The sequence below is a fragment of the Phyllostomus discolor genome, chromosome 2, assembly GCF_004126475.2.
Source record: "Phyllostomus discolor isolate MPI-MPIP mPhyDis1 chromosome 2, mPhyDis1.pri.v3, whole genome shotgun sequence".
In the NCBI taxonomy this organism is placed as follows: Eukaryota; Metazoa; Chordata; class Mammalia; order Chiroptera; family Phyllostomidae; genus Phyllostomus; species Phyllostomus discolor.
The window spans coordinates 33409679-33436028 of record NC_040904.2 but is presented as its reverse complement, the minus strand read 5'-3'; the positions used below and the strand labels follow the sequence as shown (position 1 = coordinate 33436028).

At 40.7% G+C, this 26350-nt stretch overlaps 1 protein-coding gene and 1 non-coding gene across 2 annotated transcripts in view; both read left to right on the top strand.

Moving 5' to 3' along the window:
* Positions 1-26350, top strand: part of SLC7A14 (solute carrier family 7 member 14) — a 106263-nt gene that overhangs the window by 13339 nt on the left and 66574 nt on the right.
* On the top strand, positions 26173-26304 carry LOC114491213. Its single transcript, XR_003684018.1, has one exon. It is a non-coding gene; the product is annotated as a small nucleolar RNA SNORA75 (small nucleolar RNA).

Below are 26350 nucleotides of genomic sequence, written 5' to 3'. Positions count from 1 at the left end.
ATTGCCTGTCCAAGATCTCATAGCTAGAGAAGGGAGAAGGTTATGGTCAAGATTCAAAGGCTATGCCAACACCAAAGTTTTCCTCGTCCATACTGCCCATCCACAATTGCTCTGAAACAGACCAATCCTGCATGAATCAGAATGACTTGGGAGCTCCACCTTTATAGTCCCATCAGCGGATTAGACCCAGAGATCCAAAGACCGTGTGTGGGACTCTGAGCAAGTCATACCTTTTCTAGGCCTCTGTCACTCCATCTACGAAAGAAAAACAGTATCTCTTTTTTTTATTTAGTTACTCATTCATTCAACAAATATGCTAAAAATCAGAGTTACAGTAGGGGGGGCGGGAAACACAGACTAAGAGATTAATAAAAAGAGGAACCACTGTTCAAAATATTGTTGTTAAAATAAAAACAATACCAAGTCCCAATTGCTTAGAGCATGTGGAGGGTTGCATTCAACACTGGTTGTTTAGGTTTGGTTTTCTTAATCAGTGAAGTGATTTGAATTCTTCTCATGTAACTGTCAAATGAACAAAATTACAGGCCCAATGGACCAATGTAATGCAAGTTTCGGCTTACAAAAGCAATGGCCTAGGTCCTCAACATTTCTGTGAATGGTTTTGGGCAGGCAAAATTGTCCTAAACTGTCAGTGACACATGCTACATATTTGGACTTAAAATAAATTAATATTCTAGAACTTTCAGTATTTTCATCTGCCTATAGGAACTCATTTCTCTCAGCAAAGGCTGAGATTGTGTGATCACCCCAAAGCCAGACACAGTACAGGAAGTCTAATAAGCTGTAACGGGAGAACTGATGGCTGAAGGGATAGTTATTAAGCAAACAGGATGGGGGGTTTGAAAAGCTCCTTTGTTCAATTTTAGAGGATTCTAAAGTTTGATTTCGCTGATAAACTAGAGCATATTAAGAAAATGTTGAATGAGAAAGTAAAAACAAAAAAATAAACAAGTCAACAAAAAAAGGAAGGGGAAGAAATTACATTCTTTCTAATGTACTTCCCCTTAAAAGGGAGAATTGAGGTGGGAGATGCAGGAGTGTTTCCTGGGCATTGAGAAAAGAGATGCATTTCTTTCGCACTAATCAAAGCTTTTACCACTGTCCCTGGGTTGAGAGTAAGAGGCATGTCTCACACATAAATAAACTATTGGCTCTTTCTCATCTCTGAATGATTCAATTTGTCCCCAGTTTTCAAAAGTCACTTGCAAGAGGCATCATCATGAAGTCATTAACTAATGATCCCAACTTCACCAAGCCTAGAGGCCTAATTGATATTCTGCAAATTATTTGTCTTTTTACATGATTTTTTCCACTTACAGCAAAGGACATCAAGCCTTTCCTAGACAAATATCAAAATGAAAACAAAAAAATCAATGGGAAATCACTATCATTAGAAAATGAAATAAATTTGCCAGTGTAATCTCACAGCTTAGCTTGTATGCAGGGCCAATTTCTAGTCAAAATGTAGAAAAATACCCGTTGCAAATGCAATGTTTAAGGTGTAACTGAGGACGTGACTGCACCACATCACTCAAGGTGGTCCATTCTAACTTTGCTTTAAGTGTTAAAGTAAAGGTCTCAGGGTTGGCTTTTTGATTTCTTAATGAACTCACCTGAATGGGTTTGGGGCTCAGCTGCTTGGAGTTTTTTTTAGAGAAGCATTTCATTACCAGTTCAATGGCTACAAGATAAGGGAAACTCATCACTCTTAGAACTTGAATGCTGAGCTAAGAAAGTAAGACTGTGAGTCACAGGTAGTGGGAGCCACAAAAGGTGTCAGTGCCATGCAGTTGTGACCAGAAGAGTGCTGGAAGGTTCTGGCAGCAGTGAGTGGGATAGGGGAGGGAGACAGAGGGTGGAAAGAGAAAAGTCAAGTCAGGATATCAAACTGTGAAAAATGTGCAAGAAAAGGGTGCCTTATACCTGTAGAATCATGAGCCATAGTTGCTGTTTCTTGGCTGGCGTTGAATCATGCCACTCAAACCGAGCTTGAGATGAGACAACCCTGAGGACTGCAGAGAGAGTCTGTCCCTCTCTCCTTGGCTTCACACCTGACTTCAGCTGACAGCAGCCACCCTCTACTAGTGGTGAACGCATTGGAGGGATGGGCAGACGTGTGGAGAGGGGTAAATCCAGATGAGCTTTGCCTGCCTGGAACCAGAACAATGCTGAGGAAACACCCTGGGGAAATGGAGCTGGGATGGGGGAGTGAGGGTCAGCCCCTCTCCGGCTGTGTGTGCCCCACCTTTGCTTTTCTGGACCTGAGATGCCTCATCTATGAGATGATTACCGTCAGTCTTTCCCACTTGATCATTTATCACATCAGCAGCTTATTATTAATTTAAAGATGCATTTCATGGCTCACATCCAATTCAATTCAATTCCAGCATGGACCATGGTACAAAACACCAAAGATTCTAAAGTCTTGATTTCCTCACTTTATTTTTCCACCCTTCATTTATTTTTTTTCCCATTACTTTTCTGATGCTGTATTTATCCCCACTTCCATTTTTTTCTTCATTTTCTAGTGACAGTAGGGCAGGGTCTATATCAACAGTAGAAGAAGCTAAGGTTACCTAACTATTGACAGGACAAGGAGGAGCCCAGCCTAACCAGCCAGCTTTTCTCCACACCATTCTGCTCGTGACCCTCAGCCCTACATCAGCAAGAAGAGGAAGGTGAACTCAGCCTCCCTTCTGACTTCTTGTTTTATCATTGTTTTTTTCTGCCAAGCTGCAGGGTCCCAAATATTCTAGGCAACCATCTCCCTTACTGCCCACAGACCAAGCAAGGTGATTGTCACCTCCTTTTCCTAGGAAAAGCAATAAAGAGCAAGGCGATTCGCACAAGTCTGGCTGTAGTTTAACTCCACAATAACCACTACACACATGACATGTGCACGCATAGCCCCAGACTCCCATCTGCAGCTGCCTCTATTTGACTTTGGCCTGCCCACATCCCCCTGGCCATCAAAGTCATGGAGGCCTCACTTTCAAGGAAAGTGCTTGACCTGAATTAGTCACTTATCTTCTGGTCCATTAAACTGTACTCTTGCACTTGAGAATCATCAGCTCCTTGCCTTGTTTATTCCAGCTGAAACTGGGCTCAGGTAGGGTCGCCCCTCCCTTGCTATCCTACCCCAGCCCAAGGCTCTTAACCCATTGCTTGGGTATCCTACTTCCTATACCAGCCTGGTTATATTTCAAGGTCAACTGTCTTGGAAGAGAGAGAACCAGGCTGGTATAGGGAGTGAGAATCTATTTCTCCTCTTAGAGCTTAAGTAGACTAGAGATTTCTCTTCTTAATAATCCAGGATTCTGCAACAAGAACTAGATTATTGGGTGGCTGGAAATACTTAAATAATACAACACATGATTCCCAAAAGAAGCCTATGTGAAAGCTGAATTTAATGGAGCCCAAAGCTGGAGAGATGAGAAAAGATTTAGTTAGCAAAGAAGGGCTATAGGTACGCATTACTGTCAACATTAGAGGTGACAGTTGGCCCACCCCTCTCCTAGAGTACTAACAATAATATCTGTACTGTAGCATGTACCAGACACTTCATATACATTAACATGAACTAGCACAATAATCCTACAAAGTGGGCATTTCTGTGCCCATTTTTTAGATGAAAAAAACCAAGACTCAGAAAGACTAAAACTTGTAACAGGTGGGGCAATAGCTCTAACCAGGTTTGTCTGACTTCAGAGACTATGGCCTATGTCTTCTGAAGAAGAATAAACCGTTAAAACTTAAACTTAATAAAATAAAGCCCAGTGAACTAGAGGCACACCTCCTGGGTCCTGGGTCTACAGCCTCTGGCTAGCAGTGTGACTCTGGGCACGTCTTTTGGGTTTCACTTTCCTTTGCCAGGAAATGAGAGTGTCAGGTCCAATTATTTCTTCCAGCTTCAGCACCTGGGAGTGTGCTTTCTAGTCCCTGCATGTCTCCTCCACAGCGGCCAGCAGCTGAAGTCTCACCTGAGCACAATAGATCTCTAGCAACAGGAAGTGCCACTTCAGAGGCTCCGGAAATAAGTCAGAAGATAATTCTTTTCTCCAGGAGAACCTATCATTTATATGACTGTGATTACCCAAGGGTCAGGGCTGGCTCAGGTGGCTTTCATCACTGTTTATTCCACCAGCATTCCACTTCCCGGCACCCTCTTATGACCCTGGAGAGAGGACCTGCACTCAATTTTTTTCTCATCCATGTGTTTAAAGGGGTAGTGGCTCAAAAGTGAAACGGGAAGAAAAGATAAATATGACACACCCACGCGTACCTCTTATGTGAAAACCCATTACCAGAACATTAACAATTGATAGGGCTGGAAACAATTACCAGCAAGAATTCTTTATTTAATTTTAAAAATCACCAGAATTTCTAAATAGTGGATGTTCACAGTCTATCAGAGACTGAACTTGATAGTGAGATACCTACTAAATCCAACACCGACTGAATGCAGATCAAAACCAAAGCAGGAACACGTGTTATTTAACATGAAAATATGATATTCTGTTTGCAAAAGTTTGCTCTACACACAACCTTTAGGAACCAGGGTTTGCTGAACTGATGTTAGCTCATCTTTAGTGTGGCGGGAGGCACACTGGTGTGAATGAATACAGAGGGCCTGGGTGCACACTCGTGAGGGAGGGGGAAGGGAAGCAGAAGCGAAATGTAAGTGAGCCTCGTTTCTGTTTAGAAAAGTGTCAGCTGGTAAATACTGTACTGACTTGAAAACAACTGGAAAGATGTTTCCAGAAGAAAGGATGACATTTAATGGATTTCTTTGAGTTAAACATTCACAAATGACACTTCATCGAAGCCGTCTAGAATATCAATAGGGCTCCTTTGGGCAACATGTAAACCATTAAAGGCAATGTGACAAACTAAAACAATATTTCTTGTAGCAAAGCTGGCAACCAGACAATGCCAGAATAAGCAATATTTCCCAGAAGGAATCAGGAAATTGTATTACTACCTCTTTGGTTTACTATGTCCTTACTCAGAAATAAAAACACAAGCACAAAGGGAGAAAAATTGGGACAACTGCAATGGAATAACAATAAAAGAACAACACACTACCAACAATACACGGTGGGTAACTTTTTTAAATGCATGCTACTTTTCCACATGGCAATTATTTAACCCTTATCACAATACTGTAGGGCCAGCAGAGAAGATATACTATCCCCATTTTGTAGGCAAACAAACTGAGGTTGAGAAAGGTAGAAACTGGTCTAAAGACACATAATTGTTCTACAGCAGATTAAGCTAAAACTCTGGATTTTTGATTTCTAGTCCAGTGATTTTGCCACAATACCCAAAGGGATCTGAAGTTTGTGGTATCCCCAACTATGTAAGTTCATGTGGAAAACAGCTTATATATTTCACACAAAGATGCACACACAGAAATTGCACGCCCTGGGGAGTTTGCGGGTCAGTTAACAAATATTTGTTGCAAGAAGCTTCCTAGGTGCTATAGTAACCCTAAAGGAAGAGCAAAACATGGGTCAGGTCCCCAGGGAGCTAACGGCTGTGGGGCCTAGACTGTGAAGAGACTTAAGGTCATAATATGTATTATTAGGAGTAGTATTAGCATCAATTAGTCTCAGAGAATTAAGAGGTAAAAGAGTCAGAAGGGGCATGTGCTTGCAGGCAAGAATGAGGGGAAGAAGGGTTATAAGACCTGGGAAAGAGTACTAATGTTATGGACTTGAATTTGGAGACTCATGCAGGAGGAACTGTGAATTTAGGCCCATGGGAGGTAGGGAGTTGAAACTGAGACCCCCCTACTTCGATCCAGGACCCTCAAAGAACCTTGCTGTCAGTGAAATGAGGGACTAGAGCACAGGTGGCAAACACAAGGCCCGCAGGCTGAATCCGGCCCTCCACCTTGTTTTATCAGTCTGGCACCTTGTTTCATCTGGCAGCAGTGCAGAGCTCTCGCTTAACTGTTAAGGAGCAGTTACATTTATACAGTTCTAAAATTACATTCGGACCTTTGAAGGCAACCTTGAGGCTGATGTGGCCCCCGGTGAAAATGAGTTTGGGACCCCTGGACTAGAGAAATCATACCCCTTGGTCACTAATCATTAGCATAAAAAAAGGCTCACATGAGAAATCAGAACCTCAAGCCTTTCCATGGAGGCCCAAGTTCTCACTACTGACATGGTATAAAAATCCCAAGGTTGAGGATTTGACAGTTTGCAAACTGCGGAGACACAGCCTCTGGTGGAAAACTAAAAGTGCACTCCACTGAGACAAAGGGGAGGCTGTCTTTCACAGAGAAAATTTCTGTCCAGGTCCCTAATGTGATCCATTTGATGCAAGTGAGTTTTTGAAATCATGCATTTCTGACTGGTCCGAATCATACAGTTCTGATTGGTATCATGCATTCTGATTGGTTGGTAAAAATGCAAATGAGGATATAATGGTGCAGTTCTAATTGAACTGAACAGGTCTCAGCTCACTAATCACAAGAGGATACCAAGAATTTCCTTATAATGGTTTAGCTCAAGCAGCAGGAGCAGTATAGGAGGTTGAAACCTCAGTCTGTGGCTTTTCGCAAAATGCAGATACATGGGAGACCTCAGTCAGGATGGCTGCTAGACTTTGGCTATGAACTTGGGCCCTGTTAACTACAAGAAATCCATTTTGACACATGCATTTCTTCTTAGGATTCACAAAAGAACGAGGGAAGAGAGACAATAGGAACACCTTAACTATTAACTGGTACCTTTTATTTCTTTCCAGGAAAAGAGAGCAAAAGCAAAAGTGTTAATAAGTAGGAGTGTCTGTAATATCACTTTCGATCCTTTTGCCTATGTCTGAAATATTTCAAAATTTAAAGTTTTTAGTATTTGGTTTTTAGAGGAGAGGCCCTGTGCCTGGCCCCATGTAAGAGCAGCAAGATGCCTCATTGAGGTGGTGGGATCAGAGTAAAGTGTTCCTATCAATCCATGGGAGACAGTGGAATTCTCTGGAGGCCACAGTTTCATGATGAGAAATGAGGAATAATAAGACCATCACACAACCCAGGCAAAACCATCACACGACTCAACCAACCCAATCCTGAACGTGCTTGTTTCTTCAGGACAGGACCTTGGCGGCTCTGCCACGGGTCCTTTGTAATGAAATAAAGTTCCTCTTTCCAGTTACTACAGACCCAATGAATGACTCAGCTGGAAGGGAGAGGTGGCAAAGACCAAGCCGATTCTTCTCACCTCTGAAATGCCAGTGAACTGGAAGGCTCTGTTTGATTTGGCTGTTAATTACACACTGTGTGAGACTAAAGAAGGCCCACTTAATAGAAGCAACCTCGGTGTGGTTTCCCAAATTCAAGAGAGAGGGAAAGAGAGAGAAAGAGAAAAAGGGAGAGAGAGAAACTCTGTATGTTTTCTGTTTAGTCTATTTGCTTGTTTTTTAACCCAGGTATTAGAATTTGGTATTTTTTTAAATATGGCATTTAATTAGGACACAGATTAATCAATATCCTTTTCTTAAATAATGCAAAGTAATGAGTGTTCAGGGATTTTAAAAAAGATTCACCAGAGAAAAGAACAAAAATTTACTCTGTGAATGCTACAAGTCCTACATAAAAATAATTTTAAAATTGGTGTAACAGTAGGCATGTTAAGGTAGTAGATTATAGGTCTTCTTACTTTCTAAATTTTTATAATAATAGTTATTACTTTTATAGTAACAACACTTTTAAGGAAAAGGCTAGCATTGCATTTCTAAAACCAATTGTTCCACTAACTGACAGAAATGTATCTTTTCTGGTACCCAGAGGACAATCTCAGTAAACCTTAAGAAATCAGTGTTAATTTAATAACAATCCACCTCTCTAAAAAATAAAATTGTATTCACTATTCTTCCCCTAAACAAATTTAAAAGTTGAAACAAGGCTTCAAAACCACTAATATGCTGTTTGAATAGGGCCTTTCGTCAGCGTCAGTACTGGCAGCGGTCAAGGACATGTTAACAGTTTTGTGAGGTACCAGTTCAGAAAGCACTGTCTGTCCCTTGTGGTTTTATGAAGAAAACTTTCATGCAGCTGGACTCCTGTATACACCCCTCAAGGCCCTCCCTCAGCCAGGCAGCGACCAGCACGACAACCAGCAGCTCCCATCCTTCGTCTGAGCAGCGCCACACACAGGGAGGGCTATTTACGCCAACACTAAGCACTGTTATAATTGGAAGGAACTACCCCTCCTTCTGTTTAAGGTGCAAGAAGAAGCTTAAACACACCGTTCTTATACTATAGCCTTATATTTATAGCCAGAATAAAAGCCCAATCGTTGAAATCCAACTTTGTAATTCTCCATTCAGAATGACATTGTAGGCAAAACATCATGTTTTACTCTGTCATTTGACATTTTTCATACAAAGTGGGTGTGGATTCTATTTGATTTTCATCCATATCGTCTTATTATGGTGCTATTCCCATCGCCCATGGTGATCTGAACATAAAACTGGCTATTTGCCCCGATACCTCGGTGTACAAAACACAGCAAACTGGAAGTAGAATGGGGATTTAGAATTTGAGAGTTGTAAATCTGAGAGGAAATTTAAGTAGTTAATCTCTCCCACCCCACCCTTGTATTTTCTAAACTTTATATTCTAAACACCAAGGCTCCGGCAGTCCTGCCTGAACTGGGTGGTTGCGCTTTCCCGATGACTTTAACTGCAGGACAGGGGAGTTCTGACGTGCCCCAGGGAGGCTCCTGTATTCCAGACTTACTCCTTCCTGGCCCCAGGGAGTGGTACAACCCAGCTTCCCGCTGATGGTCCAGACCGACCAGCCCAGCCAGTACAGTACCGCCTTCCTTTCCTTTTCTTTTTAAGTGTACTTTAGTTGGCATACCATCTTATATTGGTTATATTAGTTTCAGGGGTACAATATAGTGATTCCATATTTTTATACCTTACAATGTGGTTTAGCAATCATCTGTCACTGTGCAAATATCACAATATTATTGACTATTATTCCCCTTCCCTTTTTTGCCCACCTCTCCACCCCTCCTTTCTGGTAACCATCCCTTTGGTTTCTGTTTCTATGAGTTTGTTTTTGTTTTCTTCCGTTTGTTTGTTTTAAATTTCACATGTAAGTGAGACCATATGGTGTTTTTCTTTCTCTGCCTGATTTATTTCATTCAGCACAATGCCCTCAAGATCCATCCATGTTGTCACAAATGGAAAGATTTCATTTTTTATGATTGCATAATATTTCATTGCATATATATGTAAATATATATATATATATACACACACACACACATATGTATAATATATTCTTTATTCACCTGTCACTGGATACCTAGGTTGCTTCCACTTGTTGGCTATTATAAATAGTGCTGCAGTGAACATATGGTTGCATATATCTTTTCAAATTAGTATTTTCATTTTCTTTAGATAAGTACCCATAAGCGGAATTGCTGGGTCGTGTGGTATGTCAATTTTTAGTTTTCTGCAGAATCTCCATTCTGTTTTCTCCACATTCTCACCAACATATGTTATTTATTGACTTTTTAATAGCCATTTGGACTGCTGTGAGGTGGTAACTCATTGTGGTTTTGATCTGCATTTCTCTGATGATGAGTGATGTTGAACATCTTGTCAATAGATCTGTCGGCCATGTGTGTGTCATCTTTGGAAAAATGTTTTTTCATGTCCTCTGCCCATTTTTCAATCAGATTGCTTAGTTTTTTTTTTTATTGAGTTGTAGGAGTTCCTTATATTTTTTTGGTATCCAAAGCTGTAGTAATTAAAACAGCTTGGTACCGACACAAAAACAGACACATAGAAAAATGGACCAGAATAGAGAGCCCAGAAATAAACCCTTGCTTATACGGTCAACTAACCTATGACAAAGGAGGCAAAAACACACACTAGAATAACAGCAGTCTCTCCGACAAGTTTGCTGGGAAAACTGGACAGATACACGCCAAACAATAAAACTGGATCACTCTCCTACACCATATACAAAAATAAACTCAAAATTGGTTAAAGACTTAAATGTAAGGTGTAAAATCATAAAACTTCTAGAAGAAAATATAGGAAGTAAACTATTTAACATCAGTCTGAGTAATATCTTTTCGGACGGGTCCCCTCGAGCAAAGAAAACAAAAGCAAAAATAAACAAATGTATTTATTTGTGCAGAGGCTTCATCAAACCAAAAAGTTTCTGCACAGTGAAGCAAACCTTTAACAAAAGACTACTTACTGAATGAGAGAAAATAGTCATAAATGACCCATCCAATAAAAGACTGATATCCATCCTTCTCTTTTTGATTCAGAGGCATGAATCTTGCCCAAGATTACAAAACTATTTAGTGAAAAAGGGAGGACTAGAATTCAGGGCTCTTGCCTCTCAATAAATAGCAATATATATTTACTGACACTATAAACCTGCATTTTCTAAGCAATTCTGTAGAAGGTCTCATTTAATCCCAATACTTCTGGGGAACATGCTGGTATTACTCCATTTTTACAAAAGAAAGAAATTGAACACATGTAGAGAGCTCAAGCTACAAGTTTGTATAGCTGGTCAGTAACAGACCTGGGATTTGAACAGAGGTAATTAGTGCCAGGTCTCCACTCTTATCCGTGATGTCATACTACTTTCTTCTGTCCCCATCTAATGGCATTCGCACTACACAGACTAAGAATGACTGAATATAAGATCCCTGAGGACTGGGGCCTCACCCCCTTCATCTCCTGCCCCAGCACCCGGGAGAGTGCCTGACACAGAATCGGCACTTGTTACGAGTTTGATAAATGGGATTGAACTTCTCCAGGTAACAAAATTAGGCAACTCCAGATGCACTGTTCCTAAAATCAATATGGAATTACATCACTCAAGGACAGTTACAACGGAAGGCTGATTGAAGACTCCCTGGCTTGAAGCCGTAACATTTTAAATAATAAAAAAGTTGGTCTGGGGGTTGATCTGGGCTGGTTTCTTTAGCACTTCCAAGGTGCCTGGACTGTGATAAGCATTTACATACGTTATTGTACATCATTGCTCACAACAACCCTATAGGACAGGTGCTGTTTCTTAAATGAGGCTCCCATTCGTTCATTTATCCCCCTGGGCTCTTCTACGGTCCTCCTCTTGTTTCCCTCCTTAGTACCATCGTGGTTTTAATTTTATTTTTGTTACAGAGGTTGTAATGGGAGTAGGGTAGAGCCTAGTAGGCTATATTTCAGTGAGTACAGTGTCAATCTGGAAATGATTTACCTGAAAAATCAAAGAATCGGCTTCCTTTCGTGTGTGTCTGTGTCTGTCTAGGATGGGGCAAAATCAATGCCTAGCTCCTTTAGATTGTCTGAGGAATGCCTGAATAGGCTCTGTGTCTGGATTCTGCTATTAAAAATACCCGTGCAGAAAATAGGCTTGCACAGTAATTCACCATTCACTGCGCTGCTGTTGAGAAAAGAGGACCAATGCCTTCCCAAAAGAATAACCCTGGTTTATCAAACTCCTGTGTCACCATCCCGGGCACAGGATGCCTAAGTGATTTATTGGAACATGTATTACAATAATAGCTATAACAATTAAAACCCAGTATTAAAAAGAGCCCTACATAATTACCCAATTTAGTCCTCCCATCAACCCTGCAAAGCAGGCATGATTTACCGAAGACCTGAAATCCAGAGACACTGAGACCCTGTGTGCAAGGTCACACAGAGGAGACACTGAAGCCAGGGCTGAGGGAGTGCAAACCCTATGGACTTCCCGACTTGCTGTATGGGCGCCCCCACCAGCTAGGCGGGCAGGCCTTCCTGAACCCCATGGGAAATCAATGATCCATACAGGAAATGGACTATGAAAACAATCGTTTGTGAATATCACATCTGAGATATGTTATTAGTGAAATTCTGATGGCACAAAAACCATAAAATGTCATGTTTAAAAGATAATATAATTCAACATCTCTACTTTACAAATGAAGGAAACTGCTGAACGAAACCGAGACACATGAAGGTGAACTATCTTTCAATTCGACCATCATTTGTAGTGTACCCACGATGCAGAGAGCTTTGTGCCAGTTTGCACAGGATAGACATACATTTGGAAGAGAGGTAAAACAAATGTTCCAATTATTAAAACAAAAGGCTGGAGAGTTATGTGATGCCATCTCCTAGGAATCTCTTTTAAGTAAACAACAAAAATGTGGTTAAAGACTTATATTCAAGCAAGTTCATTTTAGCATTATTTATCATAGGCAGAATTTGGTAGAAACCTAAATGGCTAACAGTGCCAACAAGGGTAGGTGATTACATCAGCTGTGGCACAACTGTGTAATGAAACACTGAGCAACCATTCCAGTAACATCTTATAAGGATATTTTAATGATCTGAGCAAGTATTTATAGCATAAGTCAAAACAGCAGGATACAATACTGTATGTACAGTTTGAGCATGATTTTGAACCTTTTGCACCAAAATGTTAGTTAACACTGGCTAATTTTAGGCAGCATGACAAGGATAATTATTCTTTCCTTCTTTACACTCTCCGAATTTTTCAAATTATCATAATGAGTATTATAAAAGTACAAATTTCCTAATTAGGTAAAGAAACAAAATAATTTTCAGCCCTGGATAGTATGGCTCAGTTGGTTGGAGCATCATCCCTTAAACCAAAAGGCTGCGGATTTATTTCCTTGACATAGCACATACCTAAGGCTGCAGGTTCTGTTCCCAGTGGGGCATGTACGGGAGGTAACCGACCAATGTTTCTCTCTCACATCAATATTTCTCTCCCTCTCTCTCTCCCTCCCTACCCCTCTCTATAAAATCAGTAAGTATGTCCTTGGGCAAGGAGGAAGGAAGGGAGGGAAAAATATTTTTCAAGGTGCTTGGCAGCTTCTTCAGAGATTACTTTCACTGGACCCAGCTCAGAGTAACAGAATATATATGACTGGAAAGGTAGACAAGTAAACAGCTAAGAGTGTGAGCTTCACTCTTTTTGCATCAGGGAACTATTGAGGGTTCCTGAGCAAAGTGGTAATACCCCCAGGGCTGGACTTTGGGGGCAGCATCCACCATGAGGCCAAGGATGGAAAGGGAGGAACTGAAAGCAGAGTAGTCAAGGTGGGTGTGACCCTGGAGGCTGAAGGCTGAAGTGGGTGGATGCTGTGGGAAGAACGGAGGGAAGTCATGCCAGAGAGGCTGCACAGGCTTGGTGCTGGCCCTTCGTGGAGCTGAAGGAAAAGCCCTCAGTCAGGGGAAGGAAATGCTGACCATCGATTAAGGTGAGGTTTCAACATGGCCCCTTGGACTTGGTTCTGAATAAATGAAACACAGACATAGAGGAGAAAATGTTGAATTAATAAACTTTGACAAAATCCATTTCTCCTTAGCTTAAACAGCCGGGAGCTGCCATCTGAGTCATGGTTAATTTCGTTCTGATCATGCTGAATTGCATTACTGACGTCATGGCTGTGCAGTGCAAGGGGAAATAGAATCAATACTCTAATTACTCCCACCCATGCCCAGCACAGCCCCCAGACAGGGGAGAGCTGGCAAACTCCTCAACATTCCTTTTCCCTCTTTGTGCACTTACCTTTTTGTTTTGCTTTGTTTTTTTTTTTTTGTTTTGACATTTGCCCTTTTACTCAGTGACTGACTACCAGAGTCATGCTGTGGAGAGGGCAAATACTGGAGAGAAACAAAGTTACTGGGAGCACGTACCCTGCAGTATCTACAGTGCCATCTGTAGTGAGTGGAATTCATAGCCATAGATGTAGTTTCTTTTTTATTTAGTCATACTTGTCCAGGCTTAATATTAATGTATATTAATTTGGAGAGAAAAAAGAGTAATTTTAAAATGTCAAGTCATGTAAATAAAAAAGTTTTTAACAGTGGCCTGGGCATCAGAGCTGTAACAGGAGGAATGGTGTCCAAGGTCGACTCCAGTGACAATGTTTGCAAACATGTCACCTAAACACGGCAGCTGCCACTCCAGACAAACACATTCTTCTGACTGTTCTCTTTTTAGGTGCCCCTGCACTACGGTTCCTTTCAGGTCCCTGGGCCTGCTCATCTCTCCGTAGCCTCTGCTTATCTTCCACCAGGCATTTCCACTGTCTTTGAATATCTCACATGGGGCACTTGGGTTTTAAACTGCCTCTTTCCTTATGGAACAAAAATGTTATGCCCCATTGGAGAATTTTTAGTATTTGGAAGATTTTCTGTTATTGCTGTTGTTGTTGATGATGATGATGATGATGATGATGATGATGATGTTTGAAACTGGAAGCTTTCTTTCCTACTCCCTAGAATTACACATACAGACCCCTGTCATTCTTCTCAAATAAAGGCATGTGTATTATATAAATAAATGATAATAAATCTCTGTGAGCTTCAAGGTGAAACAATCTCTCCAGAGAACAGGAGTGGGTTCATCAGGAAGAACGTAGGGAGGTACTGATTCAGTCCTTCAACCAGAATTCACTGACCCCAACAGAGGCCAGGCAATGTGCTGTACAGTGAGGCGGAGCCAGAATAAACAAGGCGGAGCACTTATGGCCAGTTGCAGAAAGAGTATCCAGCTCTTGCATTTAGAATGATAAATGCCAGAATGAAGGTCCCCAGAGACACTTTGGGAACTCAACACAGGGCACCACCAGCTGGAGAGGAGACCCACAGGCTGTCCAGAGGAGCTGATGGAGCTGGTCCTAAAGGATGAATGTGACTTCCAAAGGGCTGTCAGCGTGCCTGATGGTGGGGCAGCACGTAGCAGCAAGGCCAGTTCCAGAGGCCAGGTGGAGCACAGGACAAGTTGGAGGGTATGGAGCTGATGGGCCATGTTGGATAGTTTGAACTTCAGCTGACAGAGCATTGGGAGCCATTGAAAACTTTCAAACAAAGAGTAACCTGAAAAATACATGTTTTAGACATGTGGGAGATGGGCTGGAGGAGATGAGGAAAGACATAGGTTGAAGGGCATAGAAGGTAATTCTAGAGACGTGGCTCTCCACAGGCGCATTGCTTCCTGAGGGTGTTCTGGATACTGATGAGAGCCAGAGAGGCACCCTGGCACTCAGCTGACGGGGGTTGACAATGCCAGATTAACTGCCATGGGCAGCCTGAGGGAGAGTCAAGAGTCCGGAAATAAATCCTTACATTTATGGCCAATAGATTTTGACAAAGGTGCCAAGACAATTCCATAGGGAAAGAATAGTCTTTTCAGTAAATGGTGCTGAGGTGCCTGGATATCCATATGCAAAAGAATGAAGTGGGGCTCGTCTCATATCACACACAAAAGTAAACTCAGAATGGATCAGAGACCTAATTAAGAGTTAAAACTATAAAATTCTTAGAGGGAACCATAAGCATAACTCTTTGTGACTTTGGATTAAATAATAGTTTCTTAGATATGGCAGTAAAAGCATAAGCAACAAAAAATAGGTAAATCAGACTACATTAAATTCAAATAATTTTGCACTGCAAATGATGCCATCAGGAAAGAGAAAAGACAGCCCACAGAATGGGAGAAAATATTTGCAAAGTTTGTATCTGATAAGGGTCTAATATCCAGAATATGTATATTTTAAAAAGCTCTTACAGCTCAACAATAAAAAGACAAATAACCCAATTTTTAAAGTGAGCAAAAGAGCTGGATAGACACTTCTCTGAAGTAGATATACAAATAGCCAATAAAGTCATGAAAGATGCTCTTTAGTTATTTGTGAAATGCAAATAAAAACCACAATAGATACCACTTCACACTCACTAGGATGATCATAGTAAAAAAGAGACAGATGATAACAAGTGTTGATGAAGATGTGGAGAAATTGGAAACATCATACATTGCTGATGGGAATGAAAATGCCATTGCCGTCTTCAAACAGTCTGACAGTTCTTTGAAATAGTAAAGCATAGATTGGCCGTATGTATGACCCAACAATCCCACTCCTAGGATGTATCCAGCAGACTTGAAAACATATGTCCATGCAAAAAAGTGTACAAAAATGTTCTCACTAACATTATTCATAATAGCCAAAAAGTATAAACCCAAATGGAATCAACTAACAAATGAATAAACAAAATGTGGTGTATCCATGCCGTAGAATATTATTCAGCCATAAAGAGAAATGAAGTTCTGATACATGGGTGAACTTTCAAAATTATTGTGAGAGAAGCCAGATTCAATAGGCCACATGTATTATATTACTGCATTTATACAAAATGTCTAAAATAAGCAAATCCATAGAGATAAAAAAAACTAGACTAGTGGTTTCCAGGAGCTGGGGGAAGGGCAGTGGATGGTAACCGCTCATGGGCGTGGGTTTCTTTTGAGGCTGGTAAAACTGTTGTGAAGTTACATAATTGTGATGGCTACCTAACTCTAAGAATATACCAAAAAACACTGAATTATACACTTTTAAAGGATGAATGGTATGTGAATCATGCCTCAATTTTTAAAATGTGTATGTGTTGAATTTTTCAGAAAGGCAACTAATGTATAAAACAAGGAAAGGTGGTATTAGGTTTAATTTGGAAGTTGTCAGAAAATCACTCTACCCTCAGCTCCTCATCAGTATTTAAATGGGAAACACCCCACAACCTTATCCTTTGTGGCTTTGAGATCCCAGTGCTTCTATGCATAGACACAAGTTTGAGTACTTCATTATATTTTGCTTGAGCTTTTACAGCTTGGAGAGAATTTTTATTATAAATTATTCTATTCTATGCCTTCTAGTTCTTATCCATATGAAGGCATTATATTGATTTTTTTTTTAATGTTTACAGTTTGATTTTATTATCTATGAATTTTATGTCAGTATAGGAATGGGTATAATCCCATCATGTTTATAATGTAATGTGCACTATTTAAAAAGGTATCACTGAGGATAATAGCACTGAGGACCATCAACCAATTTTCAGATCAGCCCCTCATTACACACACACCCAGTCACAGCTATCATTTAATTATAATCCAAAGCCTTCTGCTTTTCCCCTAGGCATGTAAAATCAAAGGCAGTTAAAACCACAGCAACCCCACCTTCCAGCATTTCCCTAAAGTCAAGCTGTCACCCATCAGGCCTCTGCCCCTGCAACTATAAAAACTTCCTTGTAGAGAGCTTAAATTGCTTTCTACGGTCATTCTCATTCAGATTGCCCATGCCTCCAATGGCCTGGGGAAAGGCGATTTTTGTTGACTGATCTTCATATGTTTTCTCCCCTGCTCTTGTTTAAAAACCACAGTGGTTATCCCAGAACTGACTGTGGTAACCATTGTTTATTCTCAAAGAATTCAATCTTCATGTTCAAGCCAAGTGCCTCTGCCTAGGATGTCAGTTGTGGATAGCTGTTAGAACTTTTAATTTCTGAGATCATAGTAAGTGTTACATCTCCTCGGCTCAGGCTGAGTATAAAAGCTGTAGAGGAACAGTCTAGAAAGGCAGAGAGGGGACAGGTCTAGTGCCCAAGTCTGGATTCAGGGTGCAGCACCACTTTAACTCTCCAAGCCTCCCTTTTTCATGTAAGATGGGAACGTTAATGCCTATACATTTTGCATAACTGAATGTGAAAGCATTTACAAAGTGTTTTATAAGATATGTCTACTTACTTATTCATTTCTGTGTCCTGAGGTCCACCTACTTGCCACTGGGCCCTGGCTTGGTGCTGAGGACACTGCAGTGCCCAAGACAGACACAGCTCTGCCTTCATGGAACTCAGAGATTAAAAGGGACACAGACTCAAATGAGTAATGGCAAATTTCACTTATTACATGGACTGCTTAATGTATCAGAGATATCACTCCAAGACAGTAATGTAGATATACATAATTTTAAAGACTGCAAGAGTTGCTCTCATTTTATGACTATTCAACAGTTAATGAAATTTTCTTTTCATTGAAATTGAAGGTCTTCTCATTATTTTGTATATATAAACAATGTTTACAGACATGTATTTGTAAACATTTTCATATAATCCCTTACCTTAAGTTTCTAGAAGTGGACTTACCAAATATATATATATGTATACACACACATACACATGAAATATGTATATTTCTAGAAAACATTGTAAAAGTCATACACCAAGATAAAGTCCAGTGGAGGGAATGAGTAGTTTTAACTTCATTTTTTAGATCTCTTTAAATTGTCTGAATTTATAATAGGTATATATTGTTTTGTTTATAAGAGAAAATATGGAAAATATTTTCATGTTCTATGGAGACAATAAAACCATCCACTTCAGAATGTAAAACCTATATTATTTGGTTCATTGAATCTTTACAGGAGACAATGAGGAGAAGGCGCCAAGAGGGAGGAGGAGGAAGAGATGGGGATCCTGGCAACCTGGGGTTGCTAGTTGCTCCAACCAGGTGGACTACACTTTGGAATCACTTGGGGATCCCTTAGACATCACTGATCTCAGGTTCCCACCTCAGACCAATTAAATATAAATCTTTTGGTAGTGAATCTGGACATGGTTATTTTTTGCAGCTCCCCAGCTGACTCACATGGTTCAAAATTATTCTAAAGGGCTGAGAACCCCTAGGAGTCTAACTTCTAAGATCAAGGAGACCTATGCATCATCCACCTGCATGTGAGACTACTCATGGTGCAACAGCCCTCCCCAGCAATACTAATTCAAGTCCAAACTTTAGGGAGAAAAAACAAATTAGTCGGACTAGTGAAAGCTGATCCATGTCACCTTCCAGAGCCAGCTGTCCGCCAGGGTGAGGGGCCTCCCCACTGATCGCTTTGTAGGCGGGCACACCAGGGATCAGCACAGTTGGTCAGGGGGATTGCTCCAGGAAGTGGCTTGAAGGTCTGATTGCTTGGGAGTAGAAAGTACAGTGCTAGAATTTATATCATGAGAAATTATAAAGTGCCTTCTTTTTCCTTTCACCTTCTCTGTTTACATCACCATGTGAACTTATTCTCTAAATAAGTCTGTGGAAATGAGAACACTAATTTATGTCAACGTTCTGGATTTTTAAGTACATCAGCTTGGCTGTACTGGCATAGATCAGTCATCATTTAGGATCCAAGAAGCACAGCTTGTGTCACAGTGGAATTGGAAGCATCAAAGAGACCCAAACACAAATGCCCTTTCTCCCCATGTTTTCAGTGCCTTAAAAGAGTCTTCCTCGGTCTCTTCACAAGCTGCTTTCCAGCGGACTCCTACTTTCCAGGTCATTGGAAATACTGGCATGCTCCCCTCCACCAGGAAACATTAGATCCTCCTCCTTCTGTCTGGGAGCTGGGTGAGTTTTCATCTCCAGATAAGGCGGTGATAGTATTTTGTAATCAGATGGGCAGTCTGCTATCTGACAAAGTAACAGCACTTCTTCTCTTTTAATGTCAAACTGGATTGCCTGGGTGCTTCAAGCCTGGGTGCACCAGTATTTGAATTTGGCTTTTTGTTGTTGTTGAACAGAGGTCTATTTTCTCTGTTCATACCAGATGGTTAAAGTGAGATTTCCTATTCATATGAGTCCTTAAGTCACTACAGGAAGGTAGAGGAAGGCAAATCAATTAAACGTTAATAGTTGTTGGAAGGTTACTGGGTACAAAACACTGTGCTTGGCTCACCATGGGCTAATATAAGGTTGATTTATTCAAAACTATGCTTAAGAAAAATTGACAGTCTCCTAAACCATAAATAATTGTGTTTTTTTCTTTAATAATAATATTAGCTAATGTGAATTTAATTGAAAAACTTTTTGGCGGTGGGGGTGGTGGGGGGTAGGGCGGAGCTGGGAGAATTTCAAATTAAATAACAAAACTTGAAGTAGATAACACTTTAGTACTTTTAGCCAAAGGCTCTTTTGATTATGTGGCTTGTATTTTGTTCCCAACGATGGAGGAATTGTAGTAGATTGGAGGGAAGAATAACTGAAAGAGGCAACAAAAGAACAGTTTGGAATAAACCCTTAAGAATGTTAAGAATGAGTACACCACCTACTACTAAGTTAAGCTGTTGCAATTTGGTCAGTTCAGCTCCCCAGGGCCATGACGTATACCCCACACATGCAGGGTGAGGTTCTGCCACAAAGTGCTGTTCTACTGTTACTGCGTTAATAATAGAGGAAGGAAAAAAGGGACTTTGATCGGGGGAAGGAAGAAAGATATGCTTTCTGATTCTGTTTGGAAAGAGATGAAGAGCCAGGAGAATGAACTGGTTATGGGGAGAGGGGAGCGGGGACAGTGCATCTCTGATGACCAGAGCGTGTGGCTTTAGAGCCTGACATCCTGGCGCATCCACATTCCAGTGTTAGACCCTTGGATATGTGCCCCAACTTATCTGCCCCCCGCGTCCTCTTCTGTAAAGGATACAGTCACTGTTCTGATGTTATTTTGGAAGTTATTATGCACAGACTCTACAGTTATGTTGTCTGGTACAATAGCCACATATGGTTATATTATTAATTAAAATTAAATAAAATTTAAATTCAGTTCTTGAGTTGCACTAGCCACATTTCAAGTGCTCCATAGCCACATGTGATTATGACTACCATACTGCACAGCATAAGAAAATTTCATCATCACAGATATCAGGACAGGGCTGTTCTAGATGGTCCACTGCTCTGGAGTTACACTACCTGGGTTCAAATCCCAGCTCTGCCAGTTAGCAGCTGTGTCACTCTGAACACATGCTTTACCTACTCTGTGCTTGTTTCCTCACCCTGAATTTGGAAATAGTTAAAAAATAATATCTCCCTCATAGGGTTGTTGTAAGAATAACATATATAAATCAGTTAAAATCATGCCTGGTACATAGTAAGCATATGTAAGTTATATAATTTTGGGGTGAAGTTTACCCAAGATATTCTCTAGGCAGCCTCTGGCACATCAGAGAGCATGAGCAAATATTTCTACCTCAGATGTACAAACATAGAAGACAGAGAGGGGAACACTCCTTTTTAAGCACTATGATTTGCATTTCAGACGTATAAGCTTTTAACATCTCAGTTTTTAGCCTCATAATAAAAGATTCTCTTTTAGCCTATTTTACCCTTTATCTACTTGCAACAGAATAAAAGCAAGAGTTCAAAATAATAAACAGGACTATATTAACCATGTGATGTGCCTCAAGGGGAGTTTACCCCTGCTTATTTAGAGATTTCTCACTAACCAAATGGAATGGGGGTCCCACTCATACTCAAACCATAAGCAGGAAGGACTTATACTGTCAGCACTTGGCTATGACAGATGGACCCCATTCAGTATTCTCAATCCCGGCTCTGAACACAGAGGCTCATTTGTTGGGATACCCTTAAATGGTCATGTATGAAATGCTATTTGGCCCATACCCCTTTCCCATCCCACTTGGTTTTCGAGAGACTGCACTTCTTATGGGCAGAGACCCATTAGCTCATGGATCTCATTGATGCAGAACATAGTAAAGTAGGCTCTTCTTGGGCTGATTCTAAACATGAGGCACCATGACAATTTCTTCTGGAGAAGGCATAAAAAAATAGGTCAGATATGGGCTGGTGTCTTCTGGGGGAAAGGAGGAGGTCAGACACACCAAAACAGTGGGTCTCCTAGCCTCACTCCACAAGGGGAGTTTACACTTTTGACCTGAGCTTCAGATTTCAGGGAGGGTAGCAGTCTCAGGTCAGCTCCAAGTGTGGGCCAAAGTGTAATGATGACCAAACAGCCCAGATAGACCCGAAAGTTCATAAGGCATCTAACTGTCTATCTTAAGGAAGGTATATTCTTGTTCATATTTGTCAACCAAATCCCCCCTTTTTTATGTTGAACTAAAGAGTATTTAGATAGTCTCTTTTCCCCTTTTAGACCACTCTTTCAGCAAAGACATCCCAGGCATAATGGTTTCTTGATGCTGACTCACACTAACACATGGCCACATCTAAATATCATTGTGATCCCATTTAATAGTAGACATCATGTTAAGAACTACAAATGTACCAGCAGTAAGGATCTTCTGGAGGATGTGTTCTTCCTCTTAAAATTCCAGTATACTGAAAAAAATCACAACAGGTTATTCCTAAAAGAGTGACAGGAGAGTATGACATCGCTTGCACATGGCCAACACACACAGCCCATGGCTCTCACTGCTGAAAGAGAGAATGAGAGCGTTCCAGCAGGAGGACTTGAACTACTGTGTTGATTGCCACTGACAGGTCAAGTGAGGGAGATGAGGGCTAAAAGGTGTTCACTGGATTTAGCAACATGGAAACCACTGATGACCTCAGCAAAAGAAATTTTGGTGGTGGCAAAGAAGACGTGGAAGGCCTAATGGAGATGGCTGATTACTGACCAGTTATGAAGAAGTAGAGCCAGCCACAGTGTGGCAACAGCTGAAGAGGGCATGGGGTTTGTGGGAGGGAAGCTATTTTTGCTTGTTTTGTATGATAAAACCTGTTGAAAGTAATTAGAATTCTTAGAACTGTCCATGGAATTACCAGAATTAGTTGTTTTTGGTGGATGGTCAACATGGAAAGGAAGAAAACCATGCTAAGAGAAGCCAGGGTCATAGGACTGAGGTGTTTGCTTTAAGGACAGATTTTTATCTTCCCAGCAGGGGTGTTGGCCTGAACTTCTTTGGCAACTGGGAGAATCCCACCCATTTCTAGGCTCCTGTCATTCAAACCTTCTGTCTGAGGTTGATTTCATAATCAAGTTAGAGCTTTCTCTGGGCCTGAAAACTCAATCCTCCAAATGAATGGAATGATAAAGATAATGTCGGTTAATCTAGTTCTGCATGGGGAACATACCCTAAAACAGGTGCATAGTGAGGATGCATAGAAGCATAAACACAAAACCAAGGATGGCTCTTCCTGGCCACCAAGTGGCATGTTTTATTTTGAAAATGTTTTTCTTCTGATTGTTAAGGAATACATGCTGGCCACAGAAAAGATGAAAATAGAAATCATTCCTAAACCCATCACACATGGATCCACACTTTAAAATGTTAGCACATAAGTGAAATTGTATCATACTTCATGCACAGTTATATTAGCCCTAATTTATTATATCCTGAGTAGTTTTTATGTCCTTAAATACTGTTTTAGAACAATAGTTTAGTGTTTGCTCACTATTTTATTCTTTGAATGCCATAAAACTCATTTAACTCTGTTCCTATTTTTGAACACTTACATTGTCTCCAATTTTTACCACTATAAATAAAACTACAGTGGATGCCCTTGAAAAAAATCTTTTTGCACCTGATTATTCCCACATGATACACTTATTTCCCCAAAACATGTGTGTTCATTCACATCCCACCATCTGGGCATGAAAGTGTCACTTCTTTGACCCCTTCATCAACAGCGAGTATTTTTATTTTTTTAACCTTTGCCATGTTAGTAAGAGAAAATGTCTCCTTTCATTTGGCATTTCTTTGAATAGTTGTGATAATGGACATATTGTTCTATTGTATCAAATGTTTATATTTGCACTGACAATTGTATGGTATGGTGCTCTGTGAGGAATACATTTGAACTTAAAAACTTACAATCTGGGAAAATTTTAACTTCACAACTTGGAAACAAGCACTTCTCCATCAAATAGCTCGTAGGTTAGGAATTTATTTAAAAGTCCCCAAATGAAATCTGGCATTCCTCTGTGACTTAGGGCTGCCGGCATTGAAATGTGCTCTCCTAGCTTTCAGATCTCCTAATGGAAAGACACAGTGACAGTTGAGGAAGAAACCCGCCCCCAGAGGGAAGTTCCCTGGGCTGCAGGTCTAGAGTGTACCCGAGGGCCTGCAGCTCACAGACTGTGTAGGTGTCATCCTCAAAGTAGACTCAGGAGCCAGAAATGACGAGAGCAAGCAGATCTCCATTTTTCAAAAATGTGTTACAACCCTAGGTTGTCAAAAGTCTGTGGTTTAGGAAGATTTTACTACTCAGTTTTGGTAAAAGACTGTTTAAGGTCTCCAAGCAGCTACATGAAATGTCTGTATCAAAAAGTACCACTCTAACCTTAACTAAATTTTAATAAATGCATGTTGAAATTTTAATATTATAATATTGTGGATTTTTAATGGTCTCCCCTTGACTTAATGAATGTAAAAGGGTCAAAAATATAGGGAGATAATTTATTTACAATTGAACATTTATAGATCATTTAGTTCCCAAAGAGATCTGTAAAGGCATTCAATGAAAAGAATTTTCTCATTTGTAAAACTCTGAGACTTGGGTCAAATGATTTCTAAGGTTTTGTGTTTTTTGATTCTATACACAGAGCAATTAAAAAAGAAATTACATTGTAATAGATGTCTCAAGACAGCAGGGATTATTACAAACTGCTATTGTAAGTGATGTCTTTCATAAAGAAATATTGTACACCTAGTACTCTTTTTAGCTCTATGGAGGAGTCTGTTTCCCTACAAATATTTGTTGATTACCTACAGTGTTCCCGCCCCTGCTGTAATCACTGGGAATTCAGTAGGAAATGAGATAGACAAAATCCTACCTTCAAGGAGTTTATGGAAGGAAGATACAGAAAATAAAAATATAAATGAAGGTTCAAATGGAGATAAATTACTCAAAAATATAGGAGATAGATGATGACAGATAGATAGATGATGATAGATAGATAGATAGATAGATAGATAGATAGATAGAACATGAGGGGAGGAGAACGAAGGACAGGGTTACTTTTAGCTCAGATGGTAGAGGAAGGTCTCCACAGAGGTGACATGTCTGCTGAGACCAGAATCATGAGGAGAGAGACATGCAAAGATGCAGGGCAAGAGATTCCCGGTAGAGGAAACAAGTGCCAAGTCCCTGAAATAACAAAGAGTTCAGTGTGCTTTAAGAACGGAAAGGGGGTCAGTGTGGCTGAACCAAGAGGGGTGATGGCAGGAAATGAACTCAGAGATGAAGTAGACACCAGAATGTGTCGGGCCCTCTAGGTCAGGGCAAGGAATCTGGATTTCATCTTCTTTGTGGTACAAAACCATTTGGAGAGTTTTAAGGAGAGCCCAGTCCATGTGCATGAAACAGTCTGGACAAGGCAATTTAATTTATGCTGAGTTGGGGGCCCCATAGGAAATCACAGGAAGGGAGGCCCCTGTGGTTAACACACATTTAATGACAGATGGGACAGAACTGAGTCCCAAAAGAGTATGAAAATGTTAATAGCTTCATGATAGGGAGTGGGGAAAGGTGAGAAAAACAGAAAAAAAAAGGAAAGGCTAAGAAGTAAAATCATCGTGGTGAGCAAGGAGACCTGCTGAATCCCACTGGATGGCCACTTCATTGCCGTGCCTATCTTCCTGGCCAGCCAGGAGCTCCCAGTGGGCACGGGCCGCCTTCTCTTTCTTCTCTCTGCATCTTGCACACGTGGTGCCAGACATTACTAGGTGCTATGAGCTCATTAAAGCAGACGGTGTGTGTTGAGAACAGTACTAACCAAGAGTAGAGTGGGGCTGGTTATGTGGAGTCAAGCTTTGTTCAGAACCAAAAGTTCATGCAGTGCCTATACTAACCTACATCAATAAAATTAAGCTTCTGTCCACTTGTCTGTTTATTGCTGTATCACATTAAAAAAATGGCCATTATCAAAACTTGGTCTACTTAAATTACCTGACTTAAAATGCAGACCCTTTACAAATAGTAGAAATATCTTGTGGGGGCAGTGGAAGGAATCTCAAAAAGGCAGGCGGCCAATCACCAGAATAACTGAATCCAAAGTTCAAAAGAGGCCTTGAACATGGGTTAAGACAGAATGAGCAGAGAAAATAAAAGTAATTCCAAATATGAATTCAAACCCAAAGGCAAAAAGTCAGGTGTTCAAACTGCAGTTATTGGTCTGTGAGGGAGCCCTCACATGGGCAACTCTACTTAGCACATGCAGGGAGAGTAGCTTCAGGGATGAACCTACTTAAGGATTTTCCCGAGCAATGCTGGGGAAGCCAGCTAGTTAACTGTGGGAATAAAAGCATTCAGAACACTCCTGGAATGAAGAAAATCCACTCCTTGAATGAGGCCAAGTCACTAGAAAGAGCCTTGAGGAATATTTAAACACCCTGGGCCTTCCCTCAGCTCTAAAGAGGAAAATATATTTTAAAGGAACATTACCACATAAACAACCAGGCAGATACCTAATTTTGTTTTGGGGATCACTCCACGCCTCACACAAGAGTGATACTGTACATAGAAAACACAGGCAGCTTCGTTCGCCTTCTTTGAAGTGAAGCAGTAAGGCCTTCTCACTGAGCTCTTCTCTGCCAATCTGTGGCAGTTTATGGGTCCACACGAGAAGAGACAATTCACAGAGCTGGCATTGTTTTGCTTCCTGTCTTCAGAGGTGTGTTTAGCTGTTTTGTGAGACATTATGGAGGAGAAAAAAAGAAGACATAAAATGGAGCAGTAAAGCATGGA